This window comes from Cucurbita maxima, unplaced genomic scaffold (assembly GCF_002738345.1).
Source record: "Cucurbita maxima cultivar Rimu unplaced genomic scaffold, Cmax_1.0 Cma_Scf00093, whole genome shotgun sequence".
In the NCBI taxonomy this organism is placed as follows: domain Eukaryota; kingdom Viridiplantae; phylum Streptophyta; class Magnoliopsida; order Cucurbitales; family Cucurbitaceae; genus Cucurbita; species Cucurbita maxima.
Genome location: NW_019272109.1, coordinates 44,365 through 49,884, shown reverse-complemented (window position 1 = coordinate 49,884; position 5,520 = coordinate 44,365). Strand labels below are relative to the sequence as shown.

General features: G+C 35.1%; 1 pseudogene; it reads right to left on the bottom strand.

The window, feature by feature from the left end:
• Window positions 1–253: 253 nt before the first annotated feature.
• LOC111472930 lies at window positions 254–4,330 on the bottom strand (annotated as a pseudogene).
• Between the last annotated feature and the right edge of the window lie 1,190 nt (window positions 4,331–5,520).

Genomic DNA, 5,520 nt, shown 5'->3' with positions numbered 1-5,520 from the left:
CTTGGGAACTATCAGCATCTCCAGATTTCTTTCTCCTCTTTCAATGGAGGATATAGTAATTCTTATGGGAATAATTTAGCCCATCTAATTGGATATAAATCATAGTGAGAATGACCCCTTAACCCGTTTTTCCATTCATTATTGCGGAATAGTGTTTGAAGATTGAAGTCAGGATGGAATCGTGTGCTCCAACAACTTTAACAAAATAATCCTGTATTGCATTTTGAAGAAAAAGAGATGTTCAGTGACATATTTAGGTAACCTAAATATGTCGCGCGCTTTCACACGAAAAGAAAATAAGATCTTTATTTGCCTCTGTTAACCCATTTTGTGGAAATTTTCTTTCTGATAATTGAACACCATTATAGGGACATTTATATGCATTTCCTTCTTGCTTGCAATTTTGCCAATCCTTGTACGAGTCAGTACCTTCAAATACATAGTATACGGATCTGATTTTGAGCTATTATCAATGAGGGTATCACAATAGATTTTCTAATAAATGAGTGAGTTACTAACAAACAACCTCTTATTACTTGACCAAGTAGTGCCTTATCCCACGTTTCTGCTCTTTCTAGACATGTTTGTTTCTCTTCCTCCTTGGCTCTTCTTATCATCACTGCTTTTGTTTCATCTCTGTCTTTTCCTGTGTATTATCCGAAATAGTCAATTCTGTGTTTTTCCATATCCAAGGTCTAAAAAGCATTTTTCTTATTCCGGGAATATCAAAAGAAGACAAAATGGGCTTGTCTGTCAAAAAAAAGATAAGAACGTACATTTGCTTGAAGCTGTTTACAAATATCTGTTTTACGTCTTTGACAACGCATAGAGCCTTTAATTACGTCTCGACGAAAATCCGATAGTTGGGAATACCGTAGCAAAACAATTTCGTCTAATGATTCGTCAGAATCAGAAGTATTTGTGATATCAATATCTTTCTCTTCAAAGTTTAGATTGTCGGTCAAAATTACGACACGTTTGGCTTTTCTTGAACGAATTTGATGATCTTGCGCCGTCTTTTTTTTGTCTTCTTCGTCTTTGTCTTCTTCGTCTTCTTTTTCTTCTTCTTCTTCTTTCTCCCGGCGTTCTAACTCGTCGATTAATTTGTATGACCATCGAGGAACTGAACTTCTTTATGGATTTCTCTTAGTCCAATCGAGTTTTGAGGACTTGCTTTATCGTTGGGACTGGTTCTTCTTTCTATATCCTTATCCTTATTCTATTCCATATTTTAGCAAACGCCCAGTTTGTAGCTGCCGGGCAACTCCTTATTTACGTGGGAGTTATAAATGTTTTAATCATATTTGCTGTGATGTTCATGAAGGGTGAAGAATATTCCTCAGATTTGAATCTTTGGACCGTTGGGAATGGAGTGACTTTGAAGGTTTGTACAAGTCTTTTTGTTTCACTAATGACTACTATTGTAGATACGTAATTGATAAGATAATGAACCACTACAAGGGGAGTAAGGTTCGAATTACCTTGTTGATCGAATATCTCAAGACAAGAACATTGTTTGAGATTCGAATCACTCCACAAGCAAGATCGATCATGTCTAGCTTGAATGATTCTTGTTGATCAAATATCTCAAGGCAAGAACACTTGCTTGAGATTCGAATCACTCCACAAGCAAGATTGATCACGTCGAGCTTGAATGATTCTACATGCAACCTAAACTACATAGAATTGCAAAGAAACTTAGCCATTGGCTAAAGAAGAGCACAAATGCTTCTTTTACTACATTTTTCAAGTCTCTTACACATACAACATACATGGCTTTATATAGCCTCAAAATGAAACTACTAAAGTCATTCCAAGAGTTGTAACATTCATACTTAATGGCCATAATTAACCATTATGTAATTGTAACCTATAGTAAATAAAGTCTTAAAATACATAAATGAAATACAATAACTCTAAAATTGTAACCCACCCAAAATTTATAACATCAAACTTCATTCTTCTTCAATGTGGCATGAATTGAAACATCTTTTGATAATTTTGACAACCTTTTCTTCACATCTTCATTGAAGTATATTGTATGATTGATGTCTTTTGGTTCATATCATTCTCCACTTCTTCAAGAGGATTCGTCCTCGAATCTATTTGTGAAACTTTGCTGCAAAAAATAAGTTATGGAAATACAAAGGACCTCACAACACTCTCTCACGTGTATACACTCAAGGAATTTTAGGCCACTCTTTTTAAACTCAGTTACACAAATGAAGCTCTCATTCTCACCTCTCAAAATTTGAAATAGAGCAAAGATTGAATTTTGAATTCTGGGTCGATTAAAAACTAAAAGGATAAAAATAAATAAAAATCAAATTGAAAAAAAAAAATGCAAAGGAAACATATATCCGATCTTGAGCCTGAAGCTCTGATACCAAATGATAAGATAAGGAACCACTACAAGGGGAGTAAGGTTCGAATTACCTTGTTGATCGAATATCTCAAGACAAGAACATTGTTTGAGATTCGAATCACTCCACAAGCAAGATCGATCATGTCTAGCTTGAATGATTCTTGTTGATCAAATATCTCAAACACTTGTTTGAGATTCGAATCCGAGACAAGCAAGATTGATCACGTCGAGCTTGAATGATTCTACATGCAACCTAAACTACATAGAATTGCAAAGAAACTTAGCCATTGGCTAAAGAAGAGCACAAATGCTTCTTTTACTACATTTTTCAAGTCTCTTACAAAAACAACATATATGGCTTTATATAGCCTCAAAATGAAACCACTAAAGGCATTCCAAGAGTTGTAACATTCATTCTTAATGGCCTTAATTAACCATTATGTAATTGTAACCTAAAGTAAATTAAAAGTCTTAAAATACATTAATGAAATACAATAACTCTAAATTACTCTAAAATTGTAATCCACCCTCAATTCAAAACATGAAACTTCATTCTTCTTCAATGTGGCATGAATTGAAATATCTTTTGATAATTTCAATAATATTTTCTTCTCATCTTCATTGAAGCATATTGTATGATTGATGTCTCTTGGTTCATATCAGTAATGGTATGGGATTATTTGGACTACAAGATCAAACCTGATTCTAGAGCCTTAATAAGTAATAGTCAACAAATTGGAATTGATTTATCAACATCTGTTTTTTCTTCCATTTGAACTAATTTCGATCATTCTTTTAGCTGCTTTCTTTGATCGGCGCAATTGCCGTGGCTCGCCAGTAATCAATCTTTAGTTAGAAATAGCATAAATTCCACTTTGTTCTATGTTATCGCACACATTCCCCTTCAATTCTATTTGAAGATTGTTTTTGTCTAAAAGCTAAATTCTTTTATTCGATCGACTACCAATATATTCCCTTGTTCTGTACTTTTATGGAATCTATTACATTTTTGTTCATATTGAAATGAATCGGAATTGATAAGGAGTTGGTCAATCATGGTCGAACATGTACTTATTCAAAGTGCCTATTTCTTTTCTATCGGTATCTATGGATTGATCATGAGCCAAAATATGGTTAGGGCCCTTATGTGTCTTGAGCTTATACTGAATGCAGTTAATATGTATGAATTTCGTAACATTTTCTTGATAGTAGCCAAAGGGAATATTTTCTCAATTTTGGTTATAGCTATTGCACTGAAGCAGCTATTGGCCCAGCTATTGTTTCGTCAATTTCTCGTAACAGAAAAGAAACTCGTATCAATCAATCGAATTTGTTGAATAAGTAGTATTTCTTTCTCAGATAAATTCTGATATTCATCAAGTCAAATTATCTGTATGATACTCCATGATCATGTGTCACAGTCAGTAAAGATTTACGATACATGTATAGGGTGTACTCAATGTGTCCGAGCTTGCCCCACAGATGTATTAGAATAGAAATGAGACCTTGGTTGGGGCAGATGTAAAGCTAAGCAAATAGCTTCAGCTCCACAAGAACAGAAGACTGTGTTGGTTGTAAGAGATGTGAATATGCCTGTCCGACAGATTGATTGAGAGTTCGCGTTTATTTATGGCATGAAAGACTCGAAGCATGGGTCTAGCTTATTGATACGTTCTCGAAAAGCCCCCTCCCCTTGATTGAATCATCTATTTTCTTTCCTTCCTTTTTACCGACAAAAACTCGTGCTCTAAAATCAATATACGTATATATCTGTTATTTTAGTCCAAGTGTATCTTGGTTAACAACAGTTGTAGTTTTTCCAATATTTGCGGGTTTCTGACTTTTCTTTCTTTTTCCCTCATAGAGGAAATCAAGTAATTCAAAGGTATACGATATGTATCTGTGTACTCGAGCTCCTTCCAACAACCTATGCATTTTGTTATCATTTCGAATTAGACGATCCATTAATGCAACTGACAGAGGATTATAAATGGATCCCTTTTTTTGATTTTGACTGGAGATTGGGAATGGCCTTTCCATAGGACCTATTTTACTGACGGGGTTTATCACCACTTTAGCTACTTTAGCGGCTTGGCCAGTTACTCGAGATTTCGGATTATTCCATTTTCTAATGTTAGCAATGTATAGCGGTCAAATAGGATCATTTTCTGCTCGAGACCTTTGACTATTTTTTCTCATGTGGGAGTGAGAATGAATTCCCGTTTATCTACTTCTATCGATGTGGGGAGGAAAGAAACGGTTGTATTCAGCTACAAAGTGGATTTTGTACACTACAGGAGGTTCCATTCATTTGTTAATGGGAGTTCTGGGTATCGGTTTATATGGTTCTAACTAATGAACCAACTTTCAATTTGGAAACATCGGCTAATCAATCGTATCCTATAGCACTGGAAATAATATGAAATATCGGATTTCTTATTGCTTTTTCTGTCAAATCACCGATTATACCCTATACCCACGGAGAGGCACATTACAGTACTTGTATGCTTCTAGCCGGAATCTTATTCAAAATGGGAGCATATGGATTGGTTCGGATCAATATGGATTACCCCCCGCCCATTCTCTTTTTTCACCCTGGTTGATCATAGTAGGCATAATTCAAATAATCTATGCAGCTTCAACATCTTCGGGTCAACGCAATTTCAAAACAAAGAATAGCTTATTCCTCCGTCTCTCATATATATGGGTGGTTTCATCATTATAGGAATTTGTTCTATATATAAGCGGGGACTGAATGGAGCTATTTTACAAATAATCTCTCATGGATTTATTGGCGCTGCGCTTTTCTTTTTTTCTTGGCGGGAACAAGTTATGATAGAATACGTCTTGTTTATCTCGATGAAATAGGCGGAATGGCTATTCCAATTCCAAAAAGATTCACGACTTTTAGTATCTTTTCGATGGCTTCCCTTGCATTGCCGGGTATGAGCAATTTTGTTGTGGAATTAATAGTCTTGGAATAATTACCAGCCAAAAATCTCTTGTAATGAGAAAATGACTAATTACTTTGGTACATGGCAATTGGAATCTCATATTAACTCCCATTTATTTATTATCTATGTTACGCCAGATGTTCTATGGATAGAAGCTTTTTAATGTTCCAAATTCTTCTTGATTCGGGACCACGAGAGTTG